Source organism: Bombus pascuorum, chromosome 6 (assembly GCF_905332965.1).
Source record: "Bombus pascuorum chromosome 6, iyBomPasc1.1, whole genome shotgun sequence".
Taxonomy (NCBI): Eukaryota; Metazoa; Arthropoda; class Insecta; order Hymenoptera; family Apidae; genus Bombus; species Bombus pascuorum.
The window spans coordinates 9,144,809-9,158,270 of NC_083493.1; the positions used below are offsets into that span (position 1 = coordinate 9,144,809).

The following is a 13,462-nucleotide window of genomic DNA, read 5'->3' on the forward strand; positions in this document are numbered from 1 at the left end:
CCGCGAGCGCGACCAATTGTGTTGACTGGTGATTTATAAATTTAATAGTCCATCGTCATTCTGCCGGAAAAGAGTCTGCCTCGGTCTCGAGAATTTTGCTTGGGCAACAGATAAAAAGTTTCGTCGTTGCGAATGGGCGGAGATTCTTTGAATCTCTGAGCAGTGAATTCAGTTCCGTTAGTAAACGTAATTTCTGGCTTTAGAGTTTAGATTATTATTACTAAATTGTGGAATCTATCAGTTTGTAAAGGGTATTTGTAAAGGCTTATTCTTCATAATATACTTTGTAACCGAACAAGTTTGCAGAGGGTGGTTTAGATCCTAAGGAATTACCAGACTGATTAATTTGTGAAGGGTAGTTTATAGAGTGGAGTTCTAAGTGGAAAATTTGTAGAGCACAGCGTATAGAATTTATGGATACGGATCCTAAATCAAAATATTCTAGAATTCATCACTCTGCAGAGTTATATATATAAAATTATCATATATATCGTCAAATATATAAAATTTATCTGAATGTTAAATATATTATTATGTGTTATTGTTAAATATATTTAATATGTTAAATATTGTTTTATATAAAAATCTTGCGATTAATTATAATGTATACAGTTCGTGGGATGTGATTTTAATTAAAAAGAAATCCTGGAATTGACTAGTTTGTAAACGGTAATTCATAGAGTTTACGCTACTTTAGCGAAATAAATCCTGAAATTCTTTGCTTACCCTTTTTAAAGCTTTTTATTAAATGAAAAATACCGTGGAATTAACCAGTTCCAACGTAGATGGTAGTTTAAAGATCATATGGGTCGTTTTTGGTACGAAATCGTATAGCTACTGTACCTGTTATCGATGCAATGGTATGGTTTTATCGCGAGAACATTCGCCAGGTTCGCGTATCAGCAACGTGGAAATGCTCACGGTAGTTCTGAAATATGATCGACCTGCGCAACAATTTACTCGCGATATTATCTCACGGCAAATAGGCTAGAAGACGTAGAGGTACTTCCCGTGAGTCAGGTAAGGAATTTACCAAGACTACTGTCACGGCTACCGCGCGTACATTCATTGAATCAATACGACACGTACGCCTCTAGGAATGTTAAATGACTGCGGAGGAGCAAACGTAGAGGAACGCGTGTTTCATTTCCAGCGATATGCTCGTTTGAACGTTCCACCAAATTGCTCGTTAAAACGAAATTATCGTCACGCAAACGCGCCTGAATGATTTTATTCTTGAAAACATAACTTTGCAATTTTCAGTTTATGATTTCGTGTGTTATGGCTCCTGCATATTTTTCATTTCTCTGTTTCTTACACGAGTGTGTCATGATTATTCATTTTCACGTTCCTCTTGTGAAAGAATCATACGAAAATTAAAAAATCGAAACAAAAACACACCTGTCGAAGCAATAACGTTACTTGGACAATTGGATCGATGCAACGTATGCGTCAATAGCAGCGAATGTGTAAATTATGAGCGCGGTAATTTTACGTAATTTTGTAATTCTGTGCAATGATACCGAAAATTTCAACCGAGAAAAGGGAAGATTCGTAGTAACGGTTACTTACCTGCGAATTGTCAAATTGAAGACGAACGTAAGTAAACGAACGTTTGTCGATCTAATTTACTATCGAGTTTCAAAGCCTAAGCATGAAATAAATTAAAAAATTTATTATATGGACATAAACTAGTTTGCAGGGCACTTTTGGGACAAAAGTCCACCGTAGACGAAATAAGAAAAAAGAAGAAAGAAGACGAAGAAAAAGGACGAAGGGAAGAGGGTACGCCTTTCAAACATTGCGGCTGTACACGCTGATTTATGATGCGACGAAAATTATTGCCGCTGTTAAAATATCTCGAGGCGTATTTATTGACAGATATGCGTTGCCTCCGCGAGACCATTCGTAAAACGAGGTGGTCCTCGAGACAACAAGGCAATGCCGACTCTAAATGCTATCCGTAAAGCCTCTCGGTACAAACGAATCGTAAAGGTACCATTTTCGCCAGAAACTGGTCGCGTTTCTTCCAAATATGCAACTTTAATAGCTTCCCATCAAGACTTCCGAGCGTTGAAATCGAAGTTTCCGAGCATTTTACAGTTTAACCGAGCAAAGTAGTTTCTCGCGTCATCGCGCAATTCGTTCAGCCCTTTTATTTCTATTATAGTCTTTAATTTCGATAATCTTTTTAAGTACTGTAATCTTTTATTTATGATACGAGGAATATTTATGTTATGCAGCAAAGATTAAAGTCTAAAAAAATTTCAAGATCCGAGAATTAGTAGAATATTTAGCATTAGGTACCTAAGTCGATGATGCTATAAGAATAATTAAGAAGCTGTTTAAATACTCTTTTTTACGTTGAATCCAACAAAAGGGAAATTAAGATCTTTATCTCTTGTTAATTTTTAAAACCGTGATCGAGTCTTTTTCTAGGAGAAAATTCATCGCGAATGTATCAGTTAAACATTGAATTAGAAATAATTATTGTAATTATACATTTTTTAGAAGTAAATTACATATAGCTGGAATAGATCGTTGAGATTCCCTAACGCCTAACAAAGAAAGGAACAAAGTGAATTAGGCTTTGTACGATAACGTAACTGTTCTAGCACACACAAGATTAAGCGACGACAAAAATGATATTATAACAATTATTCAAATTACCGCTTTCTAATAATCTGCCAATGTTTATAGAAATGAACTAAATTTCGAACAAAATTTGGAAAATCCCTTCGTCAAAGAGAGAACGCGACGCCTGGCGCCTACGATACGCGATTTCAAGCGTCGCCGGTGGTGGCCGACTAAAATTAACCTTTCCGGCAACAACCCCTACGATTCCCCGTGTAAACATGCAACGGGAGTCGCCGTTGTGTTCGTCGCCGTGCTAAATCGTCCGCGCTTGTAATATTCGGGCAAGGATCGTCGGCGGCGGCAAAAATTGCGTACGTGAGGCAACTGCTTACGACTTCGTTCGTTTACTAGCTGCTTCCTATTTATACCAAACCGCCACGATGTTTTCTCCTTATCAGTGTGTTATTTTCTCTATCTCTACTTAGCCTCGGTTTATTAACTTCTTCCTCCAAAGGAACTATTTTCAAGGTTCCGTCTTGTGGTCGCGTTTCCACCCTTTTACGACGAGAACTTTTCTTTTATCAGCGAATTTAATAATGTAATAGTGTAGACAATAAGGTGGAAGATTCGGAAGTGATGTAACTGAATTATAATTTAAAAAAATGGGATTCCGCTTATAATCGGATTCTATCCGATTCCAACAAGTTTCAGTAGTGCGAGATATTATAGTAATCCAGCAGTTCCTTTAAAAGTCACCTACAAACGTAGTTCTCATAAATTAATGCTCTACGTTTATTATGTTTCCTCAAGTCATGAAAACGTATCGCAGCAAAGATAAAAGTTATTTAATTATGAAACCAGAGAGGTGATACTTTTAAAAGTTACATTACGTGACTAAATTCAAACTCTCAAAGTCTTCACTTACACCGCTATAATTTTCCTTCATTGTTATCAACCTCGTTTAAGGAGTTTCGTTGCTCGTTCCGAGGACGAGATCTTGCGTAGGTGAAATTTTGCAAACGAACCCGAAGAAGGAAGGCATAAAAGGTTTTCATGGTTGATTTTCTGACCGTAAAGACATAATATTTTTTTCGTGGCACATTGGAGGCGCGTGGATCACCAACCTTCGAGTGCATTAACAAAATAACGTAATAAAATCTGCCCCCGCGGTCGCTGCTCTTTGTCCCTTCACCTCTTTCACCTCTTTCACCCCTTTTCGCCCCATTTTTGCTCCAACTTCTCTCGCTCGTTCTTTCTTTCCTCTGTCACACTCGTCTCTTTCGTTCGTTTTTCTTTTTCTAGGTGGCCGCTCGTAAAATCTGATACATTGTGCGGCCAGCCGTGGTGTATTCGTCATGTCGAGACACACCGAAGACACGCGATCGACGAAACGAAAGGATTGACCCCGTGGAACGTCCGTGACCAACCATCTTCTTTTTCTCTGCCAGGCACCTACGACTCCAGCGTTCCACGAAGTATCGATTTATGGGGTGAGTCGTATGAATACTTCCTTCCGTGGATTTTTATGCCGTGCATGATGCATGTAATTCAGCGTTTTACTGCTCACAGCGAGATATCCTTGATTACATTGTGTCTGACTTGCTTTGGGACATCGCCATGTTATGTAGCTTTGCGAACCATCTTAATTCACGAGGAAACTCGAAATCCTCTTCGAGCTGATGAAATTAACGATGGGGTAGATTTCAAAGATCGAAAATTTAGCAGCGTTCGTAATTTTTTCATTAAAACTATTTCAACCGAAACATTCGTTTTATTAATCGATTTAATGCTACGAAATTGGTTACTTTAAGGATATCTAATTCTAAAGAGAAGCACCGATATATTAGGACGCTTAGCACGTCAAAATGGTGCTGCTTCTATTAATAGTAGCTTGTAAAAGTCATCGATGGAAATTAGGAAATTAGGAAAGTGCAACCCTCTTTTTGCAGTAATATTTGCCAATAGAATGCTATTCATATTCATGCTGAAATACAGAAATGTAAATGAGGAGTGATTAATTATAAATCATAAATAGTAAAATTGCAACGCTACACGTCGGGTTTAATATATAATTAACGACATAATTGGACAGTCTATATAATGAATTAAAATACAATACAAACAGTAACGTGTATAATAATTACTATGCGAAAAGTACCTGCACACCAGGCAAATAATTCCTCAGTTCTTGAAACTGTGTATATAATTTATATATTACACAGTGTGTGTACGCTGAGGGAAGTGTCAAGTCTTAATCTTTAGATCTCCGCGCTGCAAGAATCTACCAACGAATCTCGTCTCCCATCACAGAATCGCGAGAATTCGGGGCCCATCTCGAGTCGAGTTTCAGATTTCGAGCGTAGCTACGATTCCCTTGTAACATAGCCTGGTTTTACGAGCAGTCGCCAGTGCAGTTCCGACAGTTTTTAGGGTCAAACGAATAGCTAATGCAAATACGGCTTCGTGGTCGGCATTATTTCACCTCTTGTGCTTCCACGGTCGGCCGTTAGTCTGGACTGGCTGGAGACGGGCATCTTACTCCGTCTCTTTTGACCCTGCATCGCGTTTTCCATTGATTCGCGCGTCCCTCGTTTCGCTTTCGGGAAAGACATTACGCGAGAACTTAACGCTGTTCGTTATCAATTAAGACACGGTTGTCGCAATTAATTCCCTCGGCCGGTATGGAAACGAGAAGCGGAAACGGCGTCGTCTTACGAAGGCGGAGCGCGCGAGTATTTCCTTCGGATCGTGGACGAGAGTCTTAACGATATGCGCTGGGAATAAAGCGGCTTAGGAGAGAGCCACGTAATGATACTGATTAAGAGAGGGGATTTCGAGTCTTGTTTCATTTAGTTAGACAATGGCTATGTTTATTTCTACGATTCGTGGAGAAAGGGTGGGAAAAAGAAAGGAAGGAAGGAAGGAAGCAAGCAAGCAAAAGAAGAGACGAAAAGAGAGGATGGAAGTTAAAGACGAGAAGGATATTTCTTAGATACAACGTGATCTGTGACACAAGTTTTGGAGCGTCCATCTGAGCGGTGTTAATATAACTGTTTCGTTGCACAACAAGCTTCGCGTATTTGCTTCAATATGAAATATACTTTTTGCGCGTGTATGTGGGTGCTCTTGTGTAATTGAATTATTATTAACAATATATACAAGTCGCGAGCTATACGTTATTAGTTCCATGTAGAATATTCTGTACAATAGCTTAGTTATATATTATTATTATTATCTATGCTATTATCTACATTGATATTATTATTACACATAGCTTGGTTATTAACAAAACAGATGAGATTGTACATGTAAATTTTATAAATTCCAGCAAGCAATTACTCCATATGACGTTAAATAGAGAAATCTATAACCAATAACTTGTTGCTTGCCAATTTAGTAATATTGTTAATTGGTAAATTATTGCACAAGACGTAATCAAAACACTACTAAAATTCAATCTCCATTTCATATCACGAGAAACACATTACAAAAGCATAGATATTCGATGAAAAATCAAGAGCAATAACGTACAGTTCTTAAAACATCTAACATAACATTATTAACACAAATGAGACGATAGGATGCAAACGAACAGACGATCTCTTGGAAGAAAGAGAGAAATCTGAAAATAAAAGTTCGTGGCTGAGGAGGTGGGAGGTTTTGGGAGCAACGCCGAGAGGGTTGAAATTGAATTAATATGCATAGCCATGCGAGGTCCGGTTTGGAGAGCGACGGTGATGGAACGACGAAATCTATCTCCGACGCGCGTCCCGGTGGCCGGAGAACAAACCTGTAATTTGTCAGAGTGGCGGTCTCTAAGCCCCGGCATTATAATTTACGCCTATGCAGAGAGCAAACTAGAAAGGAGGAGGAGAAGGAGAGGGTCGACAGCCCCGGACAACACGTACTCTTGGCCCTATACCGCGAAATCGATTGACTTTCAGAATATTGTAGAGTGTAGATAAGTATGTAGATAGCATTCATTATTCGTAGAAATAGGTAAAAAATGTCGCTATGTACTTTGTGGGTTCTTCGTAAATTCAAGGGATCCTCGTGTAACAACGACAAAAGCAAGTGACTTTCACGAGCCTTTTTAGATTAACTGACTGGTTATATGGGACCTTTGTAGACCATTTTGGGACATAGATAAAATAGTCGAAGTAAAAATCTAATTTTTTTATTTTAGTTCTTCTTATTGTACATGATACAAATCTTGTAATCATTTTTAACGATGTGAGCATTGTGGCGTGCAATATAGTATCTGTCATAGCCATCAGAATGCAAAAGTTAGAAAATTTTCTAACAATTAGATAGCTTACGCTGTGATTGAATCTATTTTGAAAGGAAAATATGGGAAATTGGAAACTGCTAGAGTTTAGAAGAAAAATTTACGTATATTTACGTAATATAAAGTTATTCGGACCTACATAAGCACATCGATGCAGGTTTGTTCCTATCGTGTCTGTTACGAGAACCATCCGATTCAAACACGCATTTCGTTCCAATCAGTTAAAAAAATGAAATGTCTCCATCATCTAAATATTCGATATAAAAAACGTCTACATATTCGAAACTATTCGCTCGATCCTATTAAAAGTTTCCTCATCGTAAGTCTCGAATCGAGCCATCCTCGCTTCCATTTCACTCTCCGCGAAACTCAGCGAAAAGATCGTTCTCTTGTTAATCTCGTTACATCGAGTTTTTCCTCTTTTTTTGTGGTAAAAATCCCAACGAACAGAAAGCTCGGTACAGCGACGAGTCGTTAAATCGTTCCTTTCTTCGCCAAGAAGAATTTGTCATGTTTCCTCCCGTTGCTTGCCGGTGCTTTAAGCCACTTCTTCTTAAACTTCTCTGGAAAGAACGCAACTCTCGACGAATCGGGAAAGATAGGAGAGAGAAAAAAAGAAGGGAAATCCTCGAGGGACGAAACCAGGAGAAAAAGATAAAAATCTCGCGAATGGCGGAACGCATCCGTTAAATTACAATGGGCACGTCGTCGTCGCGTTACAATGTTTTCCTTGGAGCGTGCGTGGAAAGAGAGAGGAAGCGTATCATAAGTTACCGTGTGTGGCAGAGGGACTGGTGACGTCGGTTCAGTCCATATTTCATGCTTTTGTTCGATTCTGTCGGGCATTATTTTAGGTTATGTCGAGAAATGCTTTCTGGATCGCGGTTTACCGTTCTCTTCCTCTTGCCACTTCATCCTATTCCCCAACTTTCTCTCCCCTTTTCTTTTTTTCACTCCCTCTCTGTCTTTTTCTCTCTTCGTCTCTACCCATAGCCAATAACCAAAGAGGGAGAAATATGTGGAGTTTCCTGGCCAACCTCACGAGGGCTCTAATGTAAGCCCCTTGTTCGAGGTACGATTTCATGCTGTACCATCGACACTCGACCTTGTTTGCCCTTTTCCATGTCTCCGCTTGGACAAATAATATCGAAAGGCCCGCGAGAACTACTTAATTCCGAAGTACACATCGTACGAAAGATGCTTGAGGAAGATCGATATAAGCCGATTTTGTATCTTGTTTAGGATCGTTTAAAACAACAACATCGTCATTTTTGTAAGGGATCAAGACACGAGGAATCTTCCGATGTTTTTAGTCCGCGCCTAGTGGGATGACAAGCATCGTTCATTTTGGACTGAAACTCTGATACAAAGTTTTTTTTTTTTTTTTTTATTTTATTTTGGTTATTTTACAATTTGTCCTTGCGGACATTTGGTAAAGTGTTATATCTTGTTGGTGAAGAAAAAAAAAATATAAATAAAAAAAAAAAAAAATAATATAGCATGTGGGCGGCTACCCCCAGCGGGGTGCCAGCTTCGTTTTTTTTCTAAGTTATATCTTTTATGAGGTCTATTGGGTGTTTCCTTTTTAGTCTTCTTGCGATGTTTGTTGTGTTGCACGTTTCAGCTGCCAGATGGTTCGGGTGTGTATCTGATACAAAGTGTACCTACAATTATCCCATGCCTCGTTCATCTAGATATTTATCAGTGTCGAAAATAGAAATAATGTTAACACACAGTTTATCGATGAGCTTTCTCGGAAAACTTCCACGATCTCTGTCACTCGTTTCACGCAAATCATGTACACTTCAGGTAAATCATGTTCTTACGGTAGGTACATTTGGTCGCATCAATCTGAGAACATGGATGATCCTTAACATGAAGCCTTCTTTCACGTGCTTAATCAGAATCATTCGATCCATTCATGAACCTTTATTGGTGAAAACTATCGATCACTTGATAAGAACAATCCCATAATTCTTTTTCCTCCAGATGTGAATGATCGATAACGAAGGCAAGCGTGCTGCATCCTCACGATTATCCTTAGTTGACGAGAATTGTTTCCAGTAATCAATTTCTACCACTAAGTGGAGTACTTTCCATACAAATCTTCGCGTGGCTGAATCCTTGCAGCATAAATCAAACTGATTTTATCCCGTTCGGACGAGGGGGGTCGACTTTAACGACACACGTCGTTCGGAATCGTCGCGAAGGCTGCCCGCGTGTCATTCTTGTCGGTCGTTTAACAGCGGCGATAAAACACGTTCCACCTATCCCTTTCTACCTTCAACCGTCTTTCCTCTGTTCGTAAACGGCCGAAACCTTCTCTTACCATGGTTGCACATGGCTTATAAGAGCGCGTGCCACTTTAAAGCATTTCTGCCGATATAAGGGGTTGACTTATGGCTCGCGCGATTCCCCCGAAAAACGACGGAGACGCCAAGATTGCGAGAACCGAGATACCAGTACCAACGAAGAAAAGAACCGAAAAGAAAAAGAAAGAAAGAACGAGAAAAGCCAAGTATGAAGCATACGAAGCAGGGTGAGAGAAGAGAAGAAAAGAAGAGAGCTAGAAAGAGGCAGAAGAGGAGAGACATACACGGTGGCGTCTCGACCGGGACGACCGGGATATTGCATTGTGTTTTCTTTCGGGACAAATGATTTACCGTGTTTCCCCTTATATTGCCGCGAGCTACTACAGCCCCGCAAAAACACGTAAGGGGTTGCGAGAGTCACCGTGAATCGGCGACGGGGCCACGAAGCGCAAGGGGATGCCGTTGGTTGCACAAGAGAAAGAAAGAGAAAGAGAGAGAGAGAGATCGAAATAGAGGCGGACGGAAAGCAAACCGTACGATATGGGAGGTATTACATATTTATGGGCTTCTGGTACGGGCACGGAAGCAAATTTCAGGCAAATCTTGCTGGAAATAACGTTAGAGCCATTGGGACGTAAGGCCGCACCGTTTTCGTAGACGACGAATATCGGCGCGGTCTCGAATATTATTTTCTTTCGGGGCGGCTGATATTCCCACTATTTTTACGTGTACGATCCTTCGTCGGCTTGTTTATCGTTTATTAAAATCCAATATTTGAATATTTCTTTCTGCCTGGCGCGAAAAATCGTGCCCCCGTGTCGTGAATTCTCATCTCGTTCGTTGCTTGCAATGTTCAGATTACTGTAGCCTTTCTCTATATATAATTGGAATATTTCTTCGCAAGGTATTTTATTGACGATTTTTGTACGCCTTTCCTATGCCTCAATAATATAATATTTATTATATAATTCTCCGAAAACTATATGCAAGATGTCCTGTTTCTCACATTCGGTTCCAAGTAAATATTCTCGAAAAGCGTTTAGAAATTCGCGAGTCAGCAGACAGCGAAGGAAACTCATCGAGAAGTCCGCGAATTAATCGCAGTGCAGGAAAGTTAACTCATAGGGAATTCTACCGGGCGTATCTACCAGCCAAGCTCATAGAGAATTCTACGGGGCAAATTTGCAGGAAATAACAAGCTACCGGTAGCAATCATGCAAATTAGCATTCGGTGATACATTATTCGTTTCCCATCGAAGCTACTGCGTCCTTGTCTTCGAAGGAGGGGTATAGCCTTCAAGAGGGTGGCAATTATCGTTTCTTTGTTCGAACGATCGCGAACTGTGTTCGTGAACATTATCGTTAATAGCGCCATTAACGTGAGATATCGTCGCGGATATTCGTCGAAGAAACCGGAAGGAGTTAACCTCTATTCCGTGGCGGACAGTGGAACTCGATGGACTGTCGACTTCCGATTTGTTTCGGCGATATTTTATGCGTGGGTCAGAGAACGACCCTAGGGGAGCGAGCACGACTGACCGGCGAATTATTGAATATTGAGCAGAGCCACTTCTTCATGATCGTTGTGAATCGAGGGAACGGGAAACAATGGCTAGCTCGTGAACGTAACTATCATTTCGGAAAACAGCAACCCCTGACACCGTGTTCCATAGAAAACTCGTAAACCGGTGGCCACCCGCAGCGAGACAAATTTTTATTAAGCCGATGCAGTATAGCGGGTGCTTTGTTGGTGATTAGAAGTTTAGCGAGGGGCTGGATAAGGGTGGAACGAAGTTAATTAAGCTTGTATTTAAAGGAAATTTGTACTAGTTTAAGTTCTCGAAGTCTCGGTATTAAATATTCAGATTTAATGTTTCAAATCTAAATATTTAAATCTCAATTTTTTATCACATAAATCATATAAATATTAAATATTCCACTGAATACCGAAGTTCATTAATAAAATAGACAATTGATCCTTTAGATACTTTTGTGAAAATACTTTTGTATTGTATGTGTTAAATATTTTCAAGTTCGTTCCAAACTTTCCGATATAACGAAGATAGTCTAATCTCGTAACAGCGAAAACACTAGTGAAATTTCAAAATGTTTCGTATAATGCACATAATATATTCATAAAAGGTGTCTGCGAATGTTTGAATACTTTCGTGAGCCTGTGCAGTTGGGAAAGCCTGTCAGGATTACGAACCTTGGCGACCGAGTAATTTTCGATTGCCAAGACGAAACGACGGATGAATAAGTAAGAAGATATCGAGCCTGCAGCAGTTTGCGATCACTTTGTAGTCGGATCGACTATCTTCGTCTCCTTGTGGATGCGTAGCAGCTATGGTCGAAAAGGGGTTGTTCAGGCTGGCTTTCCACGGAATGTCCTGGTTCGCCGTGGTTAGAGGCGGCTGGATACACTGGCACGGGATTTCGCGAGCAATTACGTGATTAAGACGCCTCCGGCTCTGCTTCGGGTCTACTAAGTACGTACTTAGGTCTGATCCGTTACAGTGCTAACTGGCTGTCTCTCCTACCATCTTGTTTCTCCCTTACCGTCGACTGTATCGTTTCTTGTCCTACTCTGCTGCTACGTGTATCTCATGACGAACGTTTACCCCGTCGGCCCTTCTTCGTGAATTTCGTCGCTTTTGAAAATAGAACCACGGATCGTGATTAGCTAACTGAACCATACAACTTTGCATAGCAACGACAGTTTCATTTACCATAAAAAACTTTTCGTGGGGAGTTTTATAAAAATCTGAACAAGTTATATATATATATATATATATCTGCAACTGAAGGATCGTTTTCTATGTTACTTTAATTGTTCGTAACATACACGTTTCTACACTTTTCTTAATGATTATATAGTTCTTATAGTCCATTTTCATAGTAATAGATATAATATGACAATTTATTAAGTCTATAGGATTGTTTTACTTCTGTTTTCTTAGTTGAGACCGTAAAACCTTCAAAGGGATTATTCATCAAGCAATCTCTGTTGCACATTTTGTTGACTTTAACTAATTTACAGTAATCAAATTTTCATAATAGACTGCGGATTTGTATAGAATTATCAGATTACATTTAGTAAGTAAAACAATTGAAGAATGCTTGTAAGAAACAACTTAAAATGTCCAAGAAACAATTTTTCCAGGAGGAAGGGAAAGCTTATACATTAAGGAAGTTCAAGTTCATGGAAAACATAAACTATATGTGCCAGTATGTTCCGCTTCTTAATTGTAAAGAAACCTCAACTTTCATTTAGACTTTGGATAGTTGGCACAGACAAAAGCTAAGAAATAATTAATTTATTGGTACTTATATTTCTTTCTATGTCTTCTGGCATTTCTAATAACTAGTTAGAGAGGGAAATTGCATTTAAATTCTATACTACAATATTCTCATTTGTACGTTCAATTTGAAAATTTCTGATATAATTTCTCCAATAACATATGGTTATTTTATTGCCACGACTATAAAGTCGTGCTTCATCCTTTCTTCTCCATGAATCTATACAACAGACCATCCGTAGAGAGGCTCGCGAGGAATTAAAAACGACGGATGTCGCGTCCATCCTAGCTTTTATCTCCGGTCGCGACGTGTCGCGTACACTTTATGGCCTCGTGAAAGAAGTCCTCGTCGCGTTAGATATTCATTAGGAAGGGCGAACAACGTGGTCCCTCTAGTCGTTACGAAAAGACGCGGGCGAGTTGGTTGTCTATAATAAAAAAAAAAAAAAAAAAAAAAAAAAAAAACAATAATTGGCTGGAGTAACGCGGGAGGTTTAAAAACATTTTACGACGCTCTTAATTAACCCGGAAATCACAATACGAGGCACAGCGACGTCGTTGGCGTTTCTGTTTGACGGAAAGCCTCGATTCCAACACGCGTTTTACGTTTTAATAAAATACTCTTCGTTAATTATTTGCGCCACTCGTTTCGGCTGTTTCAGCCTAGCTTTTACGCTCGTGCTCTCCTCTTGACGCACTTGTTACGCGCTCGATATTGCTCCCTAAGCTTTCACGTTGATTCGCTCGTTTTCCTGCGAAAGCAACGTCGTAAAGTAAAGATTAAAATTGCCTGGTCTTCTGTGGATCGATGAAATAGTAACAAAATGTGTGTGGAGCCCTTTGTGCAGTGCTAGATACGATTACGTATGTATTTATTTATTTCAGCCTGATAAGGTAGAAATTTAACCTGGTTTTACATAATCTACAGACACAAATCATAACTAAGATACAAAGACACGAAACGTAAAACTCGTAATAACTAAAAC

At 39.5% G+C, this 13,462-nt stretch overlaps 1 long non-coding RNA gene across 1 annotated transcript in view; it reads left to right on the plus strand.

Moving 5' to 3' along the window:
• The first annotated feature begins 843 nt into the window (after positions 1-843).
• LOC132908027 (uncharacterized) overlaps positions 844-13,462 on the plus strand; it is a 95,974-nt gene continuing 83,355 nt past the window's right edge. Inside the window, exons 1-2 of the long non-coding RNA XR_009658292.1 lie at positions 844-1,020; positions 3,880-4,067. This is a non-coding gene — a long non-coding RNA (uncharacterized LOC132908027). The remainder of the gene's footprint in view (positions 1,021-3,879; positions 4,068-13,462) is intronic.